General features: G+C 40.8%; 1 protein-coding gene across 2 annotated transcripts in view; it reads left to right on the top strand.

The window, feature by feature from the left end:
* FZR1 (fizzy and cell division cycle 20 related 1) overlaps positions 1-20,561 on the top strand; it is a 100,614-nt gene that overhangs the window by 22,712 nt on the left and 57,341 nt on the right. Inside the window, exon 1 of one of the 2 annotated variants that reach the window (XM_027851103.1) lies at positions 1,759-1,855. The exons of the other annotated variant lie outside the window; for it this stretch is intronic. The gene's annotated coding sequence lies outside the window, so the exon portion shown is untranslated. Of the gene's footprint in view, positions 1-1,758; positions 1,856-20,561 lie in introns of those variants that run through there. 2 annotated transcript variants of the gene reach the window in all.

Raw genomic sequence — 20,561 nt, 5'->3', positions numbered from 1 at the left:
TGTGTCCCAGCTCACACAAGAGGAGTACAAAGAGAGCTGGAAGTGTCAGAGCGCCTGGGTTCAAATCTTGACTGCTTCTTATTACCTAAGTGACTTTAGCTAAGTCCCTTAATCTCTCTGAGCTTTGGTTTCCTTCTCTATAAAGTAAAGGAGCTGGATGATCTGAAAGGTCTTGTCCAGCTCTGAATCTATCACTTTATAACAATATCCCCTAAAATGCTTTGACTCTTGATCTGCATAGGAGGTAAATAACCTTATCCACTTTTTTTTTAAACCTCCATTTTATAAATGAGGGGCAGCTGGGTGGTGCAGTGGATAAAGCACCACGCCTGGAGTCAGAAAGACCCAAGTTCAAATTTGGCCCTCAGACACTAGCTGTATGACCCTGGGCAAGTCACTTCACCCTGTTTGCCTCAGTTTTCTCATCTGCAAAATGAGTTGGAGAAGGAAATTGCAAAACACTCCAGGATCTTTGCTAAGAAAACCCCAAATAGTGTCATGAAGAGTTGGACATGACTGAAACAACTGGACAACAGTAACAGCCAGACTTAGGCAAGTGACTGGTACATGCTCACCTAGCTAATAAATGTCAGAAGTGCTATTTTGAACTGAGGTCTTCCGCCTTCAAGACCAGCACTAGCCCTAGGCCTCCAGTATACAGAGTGTCTCCAAAATCTTAGTAATGTTTAAAACTTTTTAGTAACTCATAGCTTAAAGCTGCACTGAGACTTTTAGGACACCCTGTATTGATTGGGTGGATCATCACTGGGAAGACGATCTGAACAAGGATGAGTTGTGGCTGGGTGGTGAACAAAGGGATGTGTGTGTCCTCACCGAATGCTAGCGCTAGAGAGGCCTTCAGAGGTCCTGAGATCACAGATTCAGAGAAAGAAGAGGCCTTAGAGGCCCTCTAGGCCAGGTGTCCAGCACACAATGCCAGCACACTCTTTGTGGCTAGAACCAAAACACGTAGATTATTTTTCTTAAAAAAAAATGTACACGGACCCCAGGTCAAGAACCCGTTTGTGTCTAGTCCGACTCTTGGTTATACAGAGATGTAACTGGAGGGGCCCAGAGGGGACGACTTGTCCCAGGGCTCAGAGCAAGCGGTGGGCAGGACCAGGGTTGGAGCCCAGGCTTCCTGACTCCGAATCCGGGGTTCTTTCCGTCTGAGAGCTTGGTATTCTCAGCCCTAAGCCGTGCAGAGTCATGCGGGCAAGGTACAGTCTTAAGTGGAGCCCAAAGCTCCCTCCCCAGACTAGCTTGGGCTCCCCCTCTCGTTGCCCTTAGCAACGCGTGGCCAGCCGCTTCCTGTATTGATTCGAATCGTCAGGGACGTCATTCCCTCCCGAGATGCACTTCGCGCGCCGGCGCACCCAGCCCCGCTCCGGGGATCTTGGTGGAGGGGGTGGTGTTTAGGGAGGAATTGGGCGGGGAGGAGGAAGAGAAGGCGTGGTCAAGCGCGCGCCCGTAGTGAGGGTGGTGCGAGGACTGGAGACCAGCGCGAGCTTCTCGGGCCGGAGGAACGGGGCCTCGGCGCGGCGCGGCTGGGCTTGGGAGCGCGCCTGCGCGGGAGCGCGGGGGGGGGCCGGGCCGGGCCGGGGCCGGGCCGGAGGGTGGGAGGGCGGGAGGGAGGGGGCTGGCGGCGGCGGCGGCGGCGGCGGAGGGGAGGCCGCGGAGGAGTGGCCGCCGCCATATTGAGGGAGCGCTGAGGACGGGAGCCTGACAGCGGCCGGGGCCTGGCTGTGCAGTGCGGCCAGCGGCCCTGCTGCCGTGCCCTGCCCGGCCCTCCTCCGTGAGGCCCGACAGACGAACGAGACCCAGCGGCCGGCTGGCCGGGCGCAGGCGGAGCCAGGTGAGACGGCCCGGTGAGGGACCGAGTCCGGGATGGGGACGCTCAGAGCCCCTGTCCTGTCAGCAGTGCCAGGTCACCTCCCAGTCCGGGGCCTGCTGACCTCTCTCACTCAGGCCTACTGCCCACCAGCGCCCACATCTTCTGCTGCTCCTCCTACCCACTTTTTTACTGCCCCCAGACCCAGGGCCTGCTGCCCCTCCCCCAGACTCACATCCTTTGCTGACCCTTGCCCGCCCCCCATCCGTGACCCCTTTGTTGTCCCCCCCCAGGGCTTAATGCCCTCATACGTGTTCTCTGCTGACCCTTCCCTGCTGTCCCCCTAAACCAATGCCCCCCTTGCCCTTATCCCACATCTAGGGCCTGCTGTCCCCCACCTGTGCCCTCTGTGCCCCACTAGATTCAACTCTCCTGCTGCCTTCCTCACTGTCTACTAAGTGCAGCCCAAGATTCAGTTCTGCCTCCCCATACTTTCCTGGCCCCTATCTCACCTCTGCTTCCCCATTCCATCCTTGTCTCTTATACCTACCTCTCAATATAAGCCAAACTCCCCTGCTCTACCTGGCCCCATCAAACCTGGGATATTCCATCTCTTAAGTCCCAAACCCAACTCTGCTTCTCTCAAAACTTAAGCTGCAGCTCCAAAACCTAGTCCTTCCTTCCCCAACCAATTTGTCTTGACCTGTCTCCTAAATCAAATCTCTGAACCCCCATTCCACCTTTGCTTCCTCCAAACATAGGCATTCTGCAGATTGAACCCTGTCCACCACTGCTCAGACCCTCGTATGAGCCCCCATCAAGCCTTCCTCTTGCCCTTCTCAACCTGCTTCTGCTACTTCTAAACTTCATCTGTACCTCTAAACTCATCCTGTCCCTCAGAACTCACCTCTGCTTGCCCTCTTCCCCCCCACCCCCTTGGCACTCTCCAAAACTCAGGCTTTCTTGTCATAGTCCTCACCTTGTCCCTGAAGCCATCTCTAATTCCCAGCCCTGTTTTTTTCTTTTAAACCCCTTTTCCTTGAGAACCCTTCTCCTTTCCCCACCAAGTCTTCTTTTTGATCTTTCCCGTTTAACCAGGTTATCTTCCCTCCTCCCCACCTGAGAGTTGAAGGATAAAGGATTCCGTCTGTGCCAAAGAATTTCAGGGTATACAGAAGGCAAGGGTCCAAGAGCCACTACCACACAGTCCCTTTTCTGAATTATTTATTAGGATAAAATGCCTTTACTGATGTATTGGCTAGGAATAGCAACTGGTTTATTCTACTGAACTCAGGTGTTAGCCTCAAACCATCCCTTCTATCCCTTGATCAGTACTTCCCCACCTTGTATGTCTCTAGGGATTGGTTAAAACTTTTATCCTTTAAGTGAGAGAGACTTACCCCAGTAAAGGACACTATGCTGCTAAATATTGCCAGCTGTCTTTAGGGACCTTGAAATTACTGGGAAATATGTCTCTCCTTTGAGGATGGAGAGACTATAGGGAGACAGTTGTATATTGTTTGGAATCTGATAAGATTCCCCTTTTCCATCTTCCTGTTAACCATGGATATTATGAGGGTGAGGGTCATGGCTTAGTTACAGAATACATTATGCTCTGAACTATTAGATCTTGCTATAGAAGTTTTTATTTCTTTACTCCAAGAACTCCAAAAATCTTTGAGAAACTAGAAGAGGATAGAGGCAAAGGGGCTGAGCCAGGTGCATGGCACTTTTGAGTGATTGAAGTGGTACTCATAAGGGTTAGTTAAGAATATAAAGTTCCTCTGGTAGATTTTAAGGAGAAAGTTTTAATCTATCTCCTATCTTTGAACAGCTTTTTTCCCAAGATATTGTTTTTCCATGGGGCTCAGTTCAGTTACTTGATCTATCTTAACTATACATTGAAAAGTCTTTGGAGTTTCACGTTTTGAGATGGTTGTTTGGACTAAAGTGGGGAAGACAAGAGGATATTGTCAGGAAGCAAAAAATATGAAGTTGGCAGAAACAGAAAAAGGGAGTAGTGTTCTGCATTGGTTTTTCTTTTAAAATGTATTTCCTTGCTTTCATATTTACATTTTGGACTAATCAATTGCTACATATTATACAAAAGAGACTTCTGTAATAGGCTGATTCTGAAGATTGACAATAATTTGGTTATAGCAACCTTTGCATCCATATTTACACATATGGATTATAAGAAGAAGTCATTACTATTTTAAGGGCTACCTAGGGGATTGGTAAGGAGATATCTATACAGTATTTTATCTGTAGGACTTCAAGTTAAAATTCATAAAAACTGATAGATCACTAGACCTGGGAAGGACCATATAGAGAGAGGTTCCTCCCTCCCTATTTTATGAAAAAACTGAGGCCCAGATAGGGAAAGTGACTTAAATGTTCAAGGTCACAAGTAATAAATGGCAGAGTCAGGATTCAAGTCAGCTTTTCACATTATTGCCCCCAAAAGTATCCCTCTACCTTTAAGTACCTTGACATATTTCAGTTTTGTTAGGGACATCAAATTGTTATCTCAATTTGATAATTGAGTCCTGGCTCAAGGGGGCCAGGACTTAAGTATATATGTTCTATTTTAATTTGTGTCTCTTGTCTGTTCCTGAATTTGGACAGAATATCGTACAAATGAGGCTGAGAAACCATACCAGGATAAACTACTTTGTTTCTTTTTGTAGACTCCTACCAACCTTATTGAACTTTTTTTGTTCTCATGCCTGGAACATGTCCCATCCGCCTTCAGCTCTCTCTTGTTGAAGCTCCACTCTTCTTCAAGGGCCTGCTCAGAGGTCCCCTCGAGCTCTGTGAAATATCCCTGAACCCTCTGCAGTCAGACGTGCGTCTCTCCTAACGTGAACTTTACTAACTTTTGCCATTTGAGGAGCAGTTTGGTGTGTGATGAAGAGAACACTGAGCTAGAGGTCTAGCCCTAGCCCTGCCACTGATGCGCCGCACATCAGACCGTGGTCCCTTCCAGCTCTGTGATTCTTATGACTTCTGTTTTCTGTGGTGTTCATGTGTATGCATATCCTGTTTGCCTGGATGGTGTGAGCCTTGTTGTTTTTCTTCCCAGTTCATTCGGCAAACTTTTTATTAATTTGTTAGAGACTGTGCTTACAGATCCTGGGCACCATCCCTGTATGCAGGAAGCTAATGGCTAATGGGATATTATATTACATGGACACAGAAATCCCAGTTTCTTTTCACAGTATGATCAGAGATCTAGAGTTGAAAGGGACGTCAAAGACCATCTAGTCCAATCCCCCTCATTTTAAAAATAAGACAATTGAAACCAGGGATCCTGTGTGTTAACCCAAGGCCATAAAGGAAGTGCTGAAGATTCAGAGGTGGGATTTGAGCCCAGGCCCTCTGATTGCAGAGAGCCACTGCTCTTTTCCACTGTACCATGCTACTTCCCAAGAGATGCTTAATAAATATCTTGATGATCTATGAATTTTTATGATTTTTTACCTTGAAGTCCTACTGATAGAATACTGTATAGATGCGAGATTTCTTTACCAATCCCCTAGGTAGTCCTTAAAATGGTAATGACTTTTTATTATAATCCATATATGTAAATATGGTTACAAAGGCTTATATAAAAAATAAATGTTTTTAAATACATTTGGCCACTAAAGAGATCAGTGATCCCAGCCATTCCCCTCCTGCTACCTCCCCTTCCCCACATTGCACTTTTATCTTGCCTACTAAAAATTTATATGTAAATATGAAGAAATGACTTCTCCATTGCTATCATTTAAATTCATATAGTTTTGCAGTTGGGAGAGTTTTAGAAGTCATCTAATCCAATTCCTTTATTCTAGAGGAGAAAACTGAGACCCAGGGAAGGAAAGGTGACCTGCTCAAAGTAATACATTTAGTTAGTGGCACAACCTAGACTAGAAAGGGAACTTTACTATTTTTTTATACTCTATCATTCAGTGAAGACTAGAATAATTTTTATAGATATTGAAATGAAGATTGTGGTGTGTAAGTGGTACCATAACAAAAGCAAATAAGATAACCTCTTTTAGGGTTTATTAACTTTTGCCTACCTTCTTGAAATAGGAAATCCATTCCTGTGAATGTTTTAGATGGCCTCACCAAATCTCACTAAAAATGAATTTCCACTTTCATTTGCATTTTAGTTCTATTTCTCCAACTTCACTGTAATAGTGCTTTTTGCATCTCAAGTCTTAGTGCCTTGGTCGGAAACCAAAATTTTTTTAAAAGGTGCAGGTACTGAAACTTTTGACTTTAGGTTCTTTTGAAGGCAGTATTGTCTAGCGAAAAGAACACCAGATTTGTTTTCAGAGCACCTGGTTTCCTATCTGGGCTCTGCATATTTAGTACCTATTTGACCCTGAATAAGTCACTTAATCCCTTAGTTAAGGATCTTAGTTTCTTCTGTAAAATCAGGAGTTTAGGATATTGGATAACCTCAGAGATGTCCAGATCCCATGTGTTTATGAGACATTTTCTTTTAATTTTTTAAGAACTTCCCATTTGAGTCCCGGCCTGCTTATAAAATTCTCTTCCTTAATAACTTCAATAGATAAGTGACTTGTGTGCAAGGTTCTGTGCTTGGTTCTGGGGATGTAAAGATGAAATAAAATATAGTTCTTGCCCTTGAGGAGCATACATACACTCAAAGAAGGGAGATAACAAACTGACTATAACACAAATCTGACCGTATGTGCTAAGGAGTTCATTTCTCATACTATGAGAAATTTAAGGAAGGAGGATCAGTTCCAGATGAGGAGGATCAAAGAAGGCTTCGTGGAGGAGATTTAGAACCCTGAGGTGTGGGCCCTGAAGGAAAGGGCATATTTGATCTTAGAAGGGGGGGGAATGGGATCCTATTCCTAGAATGGAAGATGGGATGAGAATTGAGGATAGAGTAGTATGAGGGCATATTATGGAAGGCCTTGAAAACCAGCCTGAAGTAGTTTGTATTTTATTTGGGTAGATACCGGGAATTGACTCAAGGTTTTTGAGTTAGGGAAGAGCCATCGAAGCAGTACATTTGGCAATATTACAGTGTGGAGGATGGATTGGAGAGAGGTCACATTAGCAGCAGGGAAGCCAGTTAGGAGACTTTCATTGTAGTCCTAGGGAGACATGACAAGAGCCTAAACTAGGGTAGCTGAAGTAGGAGTGAGGAGATCAAAGAGACTTTACAACTGATTGGATATTGTGGTTGAGGAGGGAGGGGACTAGTCAAAAAAATGGAAAGGAATGAGTGTTTGTTAGGCACCTTTGATGTGCCAGGTACTGTGTTTAAGTGCTTTACAAATGTCTCATTTGGTTCTTAAAACAACCCTACAAGGTCTTGTTGTTCAGTCATGTCTGACTCTTTGTGACTCCATGGTCTCTAGCACACCAGGCCCTTCCTTCTGTTCCTCCACTATTTCCTGAAGTTGGTCCAAGCTTACGGTTGTTGCTTGCATGACACTATCCATCTTATCCTCTGCTGTCCTCTTCTTTTGCTTTCAGTATTTCTCAACAGCAGAATCTTTTCCAGTTAGTCTTGTCTTCTCATAAGGTGGCTGCTGTTATTATCCCCATTTTATATTTTAGGAAACTGAGGCAGACAGATGAAGTGACTTGCCCAGGGTCACATAGCTAGTAATTGTCTGAGGATAGATTTGAACTTAGGTCTTCTTGACTCCAGTCTATCCACTGCATTAGCTAGCTGTCAGAAAGATGACTGAGCTTTCAAGCCTAGGTGATTGGGTGGTTGGTGGTGGCAAGAAGAAATCATACTAAAATCGTTTAATTACCTTTGCATTGAGCCAATTACCCCCTTCAAGAAGAAGGTACCCATCTGAATTTTATTTTTTCAGACCTTTTAAAATCAATTCTTAAATTTAGGCAACTGGTTGGCAGAATGAAGAGAGCACTTAGCCTGGAATCAGGAAGACTTAAGTTCAAATCTGTGTGTGACCGTGGTCCAGTCACATAATCGTTGTTTACCTCAGTTTCCTCACCTGTAAAATGAGGATAACAGTAGTATGTACTTCCCAGGGTTGTTTCAAGGATCAAATGAGATAATGATTATAAGGTCCTTAGCACAGTGCCTGGCACATAGTAAGCACTATATAAATGTTTGTTATTATTAAGTTGGAATCTGGATAGTGATGAACTAAACATCTGAACCTTGTATACCTGACCAGAACAGGATGTAGGAAATTTAGTAATCCTCTTGCAGCAGATAGAACTAATTGAAATTTATGGATCATTTTAGAGAAACAAATCAAAATCCATTACAGAAATGCCAGAATGATTTTTACTTGATTTATATGTTTCTTAAAGACTTTTCTCCCCAGGAAAGTGAAGATTGCTCAGTGTTGTTATAGTAGTGGGTTTAATAATTCTGGTGCTTAGGGGCAGTCATCCTGAAAGGAACATTCCACCATGGTTACATTTTCTTGAATGAAAATAATTAGCAATAACAACATAAAGTTGGGTGACTTAGGATATTACCTCTGAGGATACATGGCTTTGTCTTTTTCTGAAAAGTGGTCAGGGGTTGTAATACATTAAATAATTCAAACATCAGGGGACCAATTGATGCTTGGTATGTACAATGATAGCAATAAAATCATTGTTTAATGAGGACTGCACTGGGATAAAGGTTCAAAAAATAATTTGTCAGTATACCTACATCAGAGAAGCCTGTAAACTGGATTGTAAAATCCTTGAGTGCAGAGACTATCATTTAGCTTTCTTTTCAGTACTGAGTATAGAACCTTCCACACAGGTACTTGATAAAGTAGAATTGAATTCAGTCCAACTTGGAAAAATGGGGTACAACTACTACTGACCAAAGCTGGGGCTAAGGGAAGGCAGCTGCCTAGGGCACAGTGGTGGAGGTAGTGATTAGAAGGTAGGTAACAAAGAATACTTTTTTTAATCACTTTGAATAAATGTACACAATTTGAATATCAGAAAATTCAGCCTGTTGTGGTATCAAGAGACTTCTGTAGACAAACATAGGGAGCACAGTTAAAAAAAAAACATTGACAGTATCTTTTGTTTTTACATCACCTTCATTTTCTAATACATCTATATCCTTCTCCCTTTCAGGCTGTCATCTTTGATACAAAGAATTTAAAAAAGAGAAATACCTCAACCAAAACAACCAACATATCGATTAAGTCTGATTTTTATAGACATTTTTTTATACCCATAGTGCCTTACTTCTGCAGAGAAAGGAGTGGGAAATGTACATTCTCATATCTTTTCTTTGGGCCAAACTTGGATAGTCTGTCAGCTAACAGGCATTTATTAAGTGCTCTATGTGCTAAGTACTGTAATAAGTGCAGAGCATTCAATTTTAATTTTGTTTTTTTTTTCCTTTTAAATTTTTATGGTCACTATGTATATTGTTTTCCCAGGTTATGCTTTTACATCACTTTGCAGCAGTTCGTCAAAGTTTTTCCATCTTTCTGTTTACTCATATTAATTATTTCTTAACATTGTATTAGTATTTCATTATATTCATGTACCACAATCCATTTAACCTTTCTTCTTTTGATTGGTTTCCAGTTCTTTGAGGGAATATAATTTTCTTTTCTTGTCTGGAATGTACAGATGTATTTTCAGTGGCAGATCCAGGTCTCTATTTCTAGCATAGTTAAGGAAGGTTAAAAATAAAATTAGAATAAGTATTTTATAGTGAATAGAGGCTAGGCCTTGGATTTGGAAAGATTTGTGTTAAGATCCTGCCTCTGACATATAGTAGTTGTATGACCATGAGTAATTTACTTGACCTCTGAGAACTCCAAGAAGTTCTCCCTAAGTTACAGAGAAGTTGCCTATCTTTATTGGTGGAAAGATTTTTCATTCTCAGGAGTACCTCACACCAATAAATCACATATCTGTATCCTCCTCTCCCCCCTCCCTGCAAAAAAAAAAATTAATGAAATTCTAGGATTTAAGAATTAAAAAAAGAGCTTTTGAGGTCCTCCAGTCTAAAATCTGATATTACAGATGGGGAAACTGAGGCCTATTTCAGGTCTTACAGCCTGTTCATGTCTGAATGTGGGGCTAAACACAGCTTTCAGTCCACAGTTTTTTTTTCTACCACCCTTTTTATGGCTAGGTGGTTGAAGAATATGCCTTTTTCTTAACATCTTTCCTAGCCTTACTTAGAATCATAAACTGTGAGAGCTGGATGAGACTTCAGAGGCCATCTGGTTCCAGTACCACCTGAAGCAAATATCCCGTTCTCCCATCTGTAAAATGAGGAGGCTGGATTAGATGTCTTCTGAGATTCTTCCAGCTTCTAAATCTATTATCCTTAGCAAGTCATTCAGCCTCTGCTTGAATGCCTTTAATGACAGAATCTTCTAGAAGCAGCCAATTCCATGGTTAGAACCCTCTGATTGTTAAGAAGTTCTGTTTTGTATTGAATCCATATCTACCTCTCTTCAGTATCTTAGCATTGGCCCTAGTTCTTCTCTCTGGGGCAAATTTCTGATTTGAATTTTGACTTCAGGGTGGAAATCAATATTTAAAGTAGAACAAATCAAAGCTCTGGTACAGCTATCATTGATAATAATAATAATTATAATTTTTGACTTCTTTGCCATGTGCGTATGTATATTAGACATACATGTATATTAGACCCCTGATATTCCCTTAGCACTTACCGTTTATATTATCCATATGGTACACAGCAACTAACACTGCAAACTAATTACTTTTTAAATGTCTGTGCCCTGTTTTCCTGATTGGGCTCTAAGTTTCTTGAGAGCAAGGATATAGTGTTTTATAAAATTATAGAATTTTAAAATATAGGAAACTTTAAAAGGTCATCTAATTTGACACCATCGTTTTACAGGAGAAGAAACAGGCCTCCACAGTAGCAATTTACCTAGGGCCGCACAGTAAATTTTTGACAAGAAATTGGACCAGACTCACCTTTCCTGATCTAATAGGGTGCTTTTTCCAGTACACCACAGTGGCTAATACAGTGCCTTGTACACAGCTGGCTTTCAGTAAAATGTTGTTAGTGATAATGAAGGCTACAAAAAAATTATTGGTATTGCCCTAATGGTATCTGTTTGTCTAAATAGGAATCACTCTTCATATTATAAAAGCTTCAAGATTCCTAAGGCAGGGAAGCATCAGTTTTAGTGGTCTTTAAGCCAGGTGGTTTTATATCCAATATTTTAATGAAAATTTCTACAAATAGACCCAAATCAGCTGATAGTAATTTTTTTCTGGCACCAGTATGATTTTCCTAGCTCTACTTATAACATAAGCATACTTCTTTTTGCCCAAGATGTCACAGAATTAAAGATTTGTGAGGGACCACAGATATCATCGTTAGAGGCAGCCAAGTAATGTAGTAGATAGGGTGCTTAGCCTGGAGTCAGGAAGACCAAAAAGTTCAAATCTGGCCTCAGATACTTATAGGCTATGTTACCTTGCAAGTTACTGAATCTGTTTGCCTCTGTTTCCTCAAATGTAAAATGGGGTTAATAGTAGCACCTGCCTTGTAGAGTTGTTTTGAGGATGAAATGAGGATAATATTTGTAATGTGCTTAGAGTATCTAGCATATAGTAGCCAGCATATAAATGCTAATTATTATCATTACAATCATCATCATCATCATTATCCTTTAGGCTAACCTGTACCTGACTAGTAATTCTTTTACTGAGTCTCCAATATATATGGTCATCTGAGGCAGTGCAACCCACTTTGGGCAGCTCTAATTGTGAAGGGTTTTCCTTATATCACACCTAAATCTATTTCTCTGTAACTGCCCCTAATTATCCTTTTTTAGAGTCAATAGAATAGGATGTTTTTCCCCCAAGGGGTTCATTCATTGGTTTCATTTCTAGAACACTTGAAACATCTGCTGTCCCACATATCTGATGTGTTTGTGTTATATTACATAATATCAACTGGGCCCTTACAACTGCAAGGCAATCCTTTTATCTTTTTTGGGGGGGGGGATGGTGAGGCACTCAGGGTTAAGTGACTTGCCCAGGGTCACACAGCTAGTAAGTGTCAAGTGTCTGAGGCCAGATTTGAACTCAGGTACTCCCGACTCCAGAGCCAGTGCTTGGTCTACTGTGCCACCTACCTGCCCCCAAGGCAATCCTCTTATACCTCACCAATTGACTACACTATTCCACTTACTATAGCAGACTTTCCAAATCTTTTCATCCTTCCTCAGAGACTTCCATGGCTCCCCATCTGTCCACCCTATCAGCTAAGAACCTTCATATTTTACTGAAAAAATTTAGGCCATTTACAGAGACCTCCCTTTTCTCCCCTCCTGGTCTCATATCACTCAGATGCCATCTGTAACTATCTACTTCACTCATCTCACATGAAGAGATGACTGTTTTCATCTAGGCAAAGCCCTTTACATGCACAAATTATTTATTACATCCCATCTTCTCTAGCAGATTGCTCCTTCTACTGTTCCTACTTTCTTACTTATCTTCAGTCTCTTCCTGTCTTATGGCTGATGTCCTACTTCATATAACATACAGATCTCTCCTAGCCTTAAAAAATCCTCTTTGAGGGGCAGCTAGGTGGCGCAGTAGATAGAGCTCTGCCCTTGGAGTCAGCAGGATCTGAGTTCAAATGTGGCCTCAGACACATGACACTAGCTGTGTGACCCTGGGCAAGTCACTTAACCCTGATTGCCTCACCAAAATAAAGCAAAAAAAAAAAAACTAAAATAAACTAACGTTGGGGCAGCTAGGTGGCACAGTGAATAGAGCACCAGCCCTGAAGTCAGGAGGACCTGAGTTCAAATTTGGCCCCAGACACATAACCCTTACTAGCTGTGTGACCCTGGGCAAGTCACTTAACCCCAATTGCCTTAAAAAAAAAAACCCTCTTTGATCTATCTATTCATCCCTGCTAGCAATCATCCCATAAAGCTCCTCTCTTTTGGTATCTAAAATCCTTGAGAACACCATCTACGCAGTGGTTGCCTCCACTTTCCTTCCTCTTCATAACCCTCTTTACTTTAGTTGTTGGCCTCAGTATTCAACAGAAATTCTTCTGTAAAGTTAAGAGTGATCTCTTAATACCAAATCTAATGATCTTTTTTCAGTTTGCATCTATCTCAACCTCTGCGGCCTTTGACATTGTTGTGGTTTCATGGTTTGTTGTGGGGTTGTCTCGAATGAATTCACAGACTCAGACTATCTCCAACTCAAGTAAAGGCATTTATTGAGAGTGATGCTTCTTAGGATGGTCTGAATTCCAAGAAGGACCTGGCATTTTAGTGAAAGCAAGACGGATTTTTAAAGGGCAAAAGATGCAGTTACATAACAGAATATATGAATATAAAAAGGCAGGAGGGGTTTGTCAAGGGATTAGGTAATAGGGGAGGGGTCCCAGCCTTGGTGGAACTGAGCATGCAGTTATCCACAATGCATACAGAAAAGCCCTTGGGGGGGGAGGCACGTATATATGATAATGATATTATAATAAGCTTCTCTATGGAATAAGTTCACCTAAAGGACAGTTTTTGCTATTACTGTGCAGGTGCCTAATTAAAGAAAATCCCTTCTGTTGTTTTGGGGTCTACATCCTGCTCGGGCATCCTGGTGGTGCTGCTTTCTGATTGGCTAGCTATTCTGGTTCTGTCTGAGTTTAGATGGATGTGTTTATGGTTGAGTGAATGGACACACATGTTGTCTGTGTGAGAAATATCAGTTTATGGACACACCTGCTGTTTCTGTGAGAAATATGAGAATTGGGTCTGGGGACAGTGGTTAGCTAGTGGCAGTGGCTCAGATTCTATCACATGGATACGCCTACTGTTCTAGTGAGGCATATATGAAGAAGTTAGGTTATTGAGTCTGGGGACCTGTGGTGTGGTTAAAGCAGATTGTGTGGTCAAATCAGGATGTACCTGCTGCTGTTCAGTGAGGCTCAGAAGGAAGTTAGAATATTGGGGTTGGGGGCAGCTTTATTAGGATTCCATCAGTACTGTCAATCACCATTTTCTCATTGATATTCTCTTCTCTATAGGCTTTAATAACATGGCTCTCTCCTGATTTTCCTCCTACCTCTCATGGACCACTCCTTTTCAGTTACCTCTCATGGATCTTAGTCCATCTTATGTTTATTAACCATGGATGTCCCCTAAGGCTGTGTCCTGAGTCCTCTTTCCCCTCTGTACTCTTAAGTTTGGTGATCTCATCAGCTTCCATGGATTCAATTATCATCTCTACACTGATGATTCTCAATTCTTGTCCAGTCCTGCATCTCTAATTGAATGTCCAGTGTGCGTCCAATAGACATATTCAACATGATCAAAATGAAACTTATTATCTCCCCCTTCCCCCCCCACCTCCATCCCTCCCTTCTTTTTAACTTTCCTGTGACTGTAGAAGACACCACTATCCTTCTACTCACACAAGCTCAACCTTGATGTCATCCTCAACTCCTCCATCCATTCTATTGCTATATCCTATTGATTCTACCTTCGCAACATCTCTTGTATATATCTCTTTCTCTCCTCTGACTCTGCCACCATCCTGATTCAGACCCTCATCATCTCATGCCTTAATTATTGCAGTAGCTTGTTGGTTGGTCTCTTTGTTCAGGTCTCTCCCCATTGCAGTACATTCTCCATTTGCCTATCAAATTTGTCTTCCTATAGTTCAGTAGTTCAAGTCTGACCATGTCAACAGTGAACTCCAGGATCAAATATAAAATCCTTTGTTCACTGTTCAAAAGTCCTTCATGACCTGTCTTTCACCGTACACCTTGCCAGTTGCCAAATATACTGTAGTTCAGTGATACTGGCTTCCTTGCTGTTCCTCAAACAAGATACTTAATCTTCTGACTCATTGCATGTTTGCTTTCTATCACCCATTTCTGAATTCTGTCCCTCTTCATCACCTGGCTTGAAGTCACTGCTAAAATCCCACCTGCTACAAGAAATCTTTTCCTGATTTTTCTTAATGCTGATGAAAACGCAGTTGATTATTTCCAACTTATATTGTACATATCTTGTTTGTACATAGTTATTTGCAGGTTATCTCCCCCATTGTAATGTGGCCTTCTCAAGAGTAAGGACTATTTTTTGCCGTTGTTTCCCCAGAGCTTAGCACAATATCTATCACATGGTAAGCACTTAATAAATATTTGGTGACTATTAAAGTAGTTGAATAAAAGTGGATGGTAAGTAATATTTCAAGACAACATTGGCAAACAGTAATGGCAAATGGTCAATAGATTGGTTTTGTTGGAATTACGTTTGACTTTTGGCCCTACAATTGTGAAGTCACATTGTGTAGTGGAAAGAAACTTGACCTTGAAATCAGAAAGTGAGAGATCATGCCATATGTGGGTTGGTTGAGGAAGCTTGAGATATTTAGCCTGTAGATGAGAATACTTAAGGAATTCTTTTGTGTCCCCTTCTGAACTTTTTTGTTTTCTTCTGTGTACTTTTAATGTGTTATTGATTCTCTTTTCCTATTCAAAAATCTTTTTCATCACCCACTAACTTGTCTATTACAAATAAAAGCTCTCTTGTAAGTATAGTCAAGTAAAACACATTGACTGTATCAGTAAGTATATATCTCATTCTGTACCCTTACTCTATTAACTCTTGTTAAGAAGAAGGAGAGGGCTCCGGTCTCAAGGAAGGAAGGGGCTTGAGGAGCAGTATCAATTACTATACCAAGGGATCAGAAGCCCTTATTGGGTTAGGACCAGAGTGAAGACCAAGAGAGCAGCGACCACACCTTTCTCCAGATCACATCACCTTGGAAGCACCGAAAACTTCCAACTCCTTGGAACTAGCTTTGAAAACAGCAGAGCAGAAAAATCCCGAACCTGGAGACAGTGAATACTTGACAGAGCTCTACTCTCCCCCTGCCCCCCCCACAAGGAATAGAGCCCAACAGTAACATAAAGTTCCAAATTGAGAAATAGGGTAGAAAAATAAGCAAACAACAAAAGACAGAACCTGACCATAAAAAGCTGTTATGGTGACAGAAAAGATCAAGACACAAACTCAGAAGAAGACAACAGAGTCAAAACAGCTGCAAGCAAAACCTCAAAGGGGAAAAAAATGTGAATTGTACACAACTCCAACAAGAATTCCTGAAAGAGCTCAAAATTTATTTTTAAAATTAGAGTGATAAAGCAAAAATTAGGTAAAGAAATGAAAGCAAAGGAAGAATATTATGAAAAGACAGTTAACAACTTGGTAAAAGAGGCACAAAAAATACTGAAGAAAATAATGCCTTACAAAAACAGAATTGGCCAAATGGAAAAAGAGATACAAAAGCTCACTAAAGACAATCATTCCTTAAAAATTAGAATTGGGCAAGTAGAAGCTAATGATTCCATGAGACAGCAAGAAACAATAAATCAGACTCAAAAGAATGAAACAAATAAAACATGAAATATCTCATTAGAAAAACAACTGACCTGGAAAATAGATCACGAGGAGATAATTTTAAAGAGCTTAGACATTATCTTTCAAGAAATCATCAAGGAAAACTGTCCCAGTATGCTAGAACCAAAAGATAAAAGAAATGGAAAGAATCAACCAATCACCATCTGTAAGAGATCCCAAAATGAACATTGCCAGGAATATTATAATCAAATTCCAGAGCTTGCAGGTCAAAGAGAAAGTCCTTCAAGCAGCAAGAAAGAAACCATTTGAGGCAGCTAGGTGGCACAGTGGATAGAGTACTGGCCCTGGAGTCAGGAGGACCTGAGTTCATATCCGGCCTCAGACACATAATCCTTGCTAGCTGTGTGACCCTGAGTAAGTCACTTAACCCCATTGCCTAGACCAAAAAAAAAAAGAAAGAAAGAAACCATTCAAATACTCTGGAGCCACAGTCAGGATCACACAAAATTCAGCAGCAACCACATTAAAGGGATGGAGGGATTGGAATATGAGATTCTGCAAGGCAGAAGAGCAGGAATTACAACCAAGAATGACTTACCCAGAAAAACTGAGTATAATCCTTCAAGGGAAAAAAATGGGTAGTTAATGAGAGTACTTTGAAATATTTTTGATGAAAAGCTGAATAGAAAATTGACTTTCAAATATGAGACTCAAGAGAGGTATAAAAAGGTAAACTTGAAAGAGAAATCATAAGATACTCAATAGGTTTAATTGTTTTACCTTTCTATATGGGAAGATGATATATGTATTTTCTAAGAACTTTATCATTATTAAGGCAGTTAAAATGATTCTACAGAGAAAGAGGGTGTGGGAGTATGTTGATTTTGTTGGAATGATGTAAAAAAAATGAATAGGGGAGAAGGAGGTAAGCTCTGGAAGAAGGAGGAAGGGAGAGGGAAACTGGGGAAAACAATCTCACATAAAAACAAGAAAGAACTTTTATAATGGAGGGAAAAATGTGGGGGACAGCACCTGAATCTTATATCTCAGTAGGTTCAAAATGGGAAAACTCTATCTACCTACTCAGTTTGGTAGTAGAAATTTGTCTTGCCCAACAGGGAAGTAGGAGGGGGAGAGGCTAAGAGAATAATAAAAAGGGTGAATGGTAAAAGGGAAGACAGGTAAGGCAATAGTCAGAAGGAAAACAGACTTTAGAGAAGAGATAATAAAAGGTGAGATTCTAAAGGAGGGATAGAATAAAAAGAGAGAAGGATAAACTGGAAAATAGGGTGGAGGGAAATACACAGTTTGTAATCCTAACTGTGATGTGAATGGGATTAATTCACCCATAAAATGGAAGCAGATAGCGAATGTATTAGAAACCCTAATCCAACAATATGTTGTTGCTTACAGGAAACACACTTGAAAAAGAGAGACACATACAGTTAAAATAAGGGACTGGAGCAGAAGCTGTTATGCTTCAGCTGAAGTAAAAAAGTCAGGGGTCTCAATCATGATCTCAGACAAAGCAAAAGGGAAAATAGAACTCATTAAAAGATTTAAGCAGGGAAACTACATCTTGCTAAAAGGAACCATAGACAGTTAAGTAATATCAATACTAAACATATATGCACCAACAGTTGGAGAAATATTAATTGTTCATGGGTAGGATGAACTAATATAATGAAAATGACAGTTCTACTTTATTGAGTTCCATATCAGACTGCCAGGAATTATTTTATAAAGGCTCTAAGTCATTATTGATTAGAGAAATGCAGGTCAAAACAACTCTGAAGTACCACATCACACCTGTCAGATTGGCTAACATGACAAAACAGAAAAATGATAAATGTTAGAGAAGATGTGGGAAAATTGGAACATTAATGCATTGTTGGTGGAGTCGTGAACTGATCCAACCATTCTGGAGAGCAATTTGGAACTATACCCAAAGGGCTTTAAAAATGTGCATACCCTTTGAACCCAGCAATAGCACTTCTAGGGCTATATCCCAAAGAGATCATAAAAATGGGAAAAGAACCCACATGTGCAAAAATATTTATAGCAGCTCTTTCTGTGGTGGCCAAGAATTGGAAATTGAGGGGATGCCCATCCATTGGGGAATGACTGAACAAGTTGTGGTGTATGAATGTAATGGAATACTATGTGCTATAAGAAATGATGAGCAGGTGGACTTCCGAAAAGCCTGGAAGGACTTATATGAACTGATGCTGAGTGAAGTGAGCAGAACCAGGAGAACATTGTACACAGTAACAGCCACGTTGTGCGATGACTAACTTTGATAGACTTAGCTCTTCTCAGCAATGCAAGGATCTAAGACAACTCCAGAAGTCTCATGCTGGAAAATGCTATCCACATCCAGAGAAAGAACTATGGAATTTGAACACAGATCAAAGCATACTATTTGCTCTTTTTTTTCCTTCTGTTTTGTTTTGTTTCTTCTTGTGGTTCCTCCTGTTGGTTCAAATTCTTCTTTACAACATGACTAATGTGAAAATATGTTTGATAGGAATATATATGTAGAGCCTATATCAGATTGAATGCCATCTTGGGGAGGGAGGTAGGGAAGGAGGGGGAGAAAATTTAAAACTCAAAAGCTTATGGAAGTGAATGTTGAAAACTAAAAATAAGTTAATTTTAAAAAGAATTGTTTTATAGACCTAGAAAAATAGTAATTCATCTGTAAGAACAAAAGGTCAAGAATGTCAAAGGAATCAATTTTTAAAATGTGAAAGGAGGCAGTCCAGCAGTTGTTGTGTTATTTCAGCTGTGTCCAACTCTTTGTGAACCCATTTGGCATTTTCTTGGCAATACTGGAGTGGTTTGCCATTTCCTTCTCCAGCTCATTTTACAATTGAGAAAAGTGAGACAAACAGAGTTAAGTGACTTGCCCAAGGTCATACAGCTAGTAAGTGTCTGAGGCCGATCTGAACTCATTCTTTCTGACTTCAACAGCACTTTATCCACTGTATCACCTAACAACAACAGCAGTCATTGAAACAATCTAGTACTGGCTCAGAATTAGAGTGGTGGATCAGTGGAATAGATTAGGTACACACACAATACATGGCAATAAATGAACATAGTAATCTAGTGTTTGATCAACCTAAAGATCTAAGCTTTGGGGTCAAGAACCCACCATTTGACAAAAATTGCTGGAGAAATGGGAAAGCATATTTGCAGAAACTAGGCATAGACTAACACTTCACACCATGTAAGGACAAAATGGTGTAGACAAAGTCATATCATAAGGAAATTAGAGGAGTGTGAAAAATATACCTGTCAGATCTATGGATGAGGGAAAAGTTTATGACCAAATAAGAGATGGGATCATGAGAAATAAAATGGATAATTTTGATTATATGAAATTAAAAAGGTTTTGCACAATCATTGCAACTAAATTTATAAGAAAAACAGGAAAATGGGAGGAGGAGGAAACAGCAGATTTCTCTGATACAAGACCTCATTTCAGAAATATATAGGGAGCTGAGCCAAATTTATACAATTAAGAGCCATTCCCCAGTTGATAAATGGGCAAAGGCTATGAACAGGCAGTTTTAAGAAGATGAAATCAAAGCTACCAATAGTCACATTAAAAAAAAGCTCTAAATCACCATTGATTGGAGAAATCAAAATTAAAACAACTCTGAGGTACCACCTCACACCTAACAGATTGATTAACGTGACAGAAAAGAAGAATAACATGCTAGAGGGAATGTGGAAAAATTGAGACACTAATGCACTATTGATGGAGTTGTAAACTGATCCAACCTTTCTGGAGGACAGTTTGGAACTCTGTCCACAGGGCAATAAAACTGTCTATCCCTCTTTGAACCAGCAAAGGTTAGAGATTGATGAATGTCTCCCATTTAAGTATGACCACTTAAAACTGACCTAATCTCAAGTTCAGAGGACATTAGACTGTAATTCTCAGCTAAAGGTATAAGGATTTAAGCTTTAGTCCTCACAAGAGCGGACAAAATAGTAAAATAGAACAGTAATTGATTTGGGATCCAGGAGACCTGATCCTCACAATGATCTCACTGTGACTTTAGGAAAGTCATTTCTACTGTCTAGACCAGGGGTGGAGAACCTGTGGCCTCAAGGGCACTTGTGGTCCTATAGGTCCTCAAGTGCGGCCCTCTGACTGAATCCAAACTTCGTAGAACAAAAAAAAAAAGGGATTTGTTCTATGAAGTTTCGATTCAGTCAGAGGGCCGCACTTGGGAACCTGGAGGGTCACATGTAGTCTAGACCTCACTTTAACCATCTCTCAAAGGAGAGTGATGGATGATTTCTAAGGGCAATTCTTCTTCTGACATTCTTTACTCTGATGTTGTTTC

This window comes from Vombatus ursinus, unplaced genomic scaffold (assembly GCF_900497805.2).
Source record: "Vombatus ursinus unplaced genomic scaffold, bare-nosed wombat genome assembly UNPS02009173.1, whole genome shotgun sequence".
NCBI lineage: Eukaryota > Metazoa > Chordata > Mammalia > Diprotodontia > Vombatidae > Vombatus > Vombatus ursinus.
Note: the sequence above shows the minus strand (reverse complement) of the source record. Positions and strands in the feature narration are given on the sequence as shown.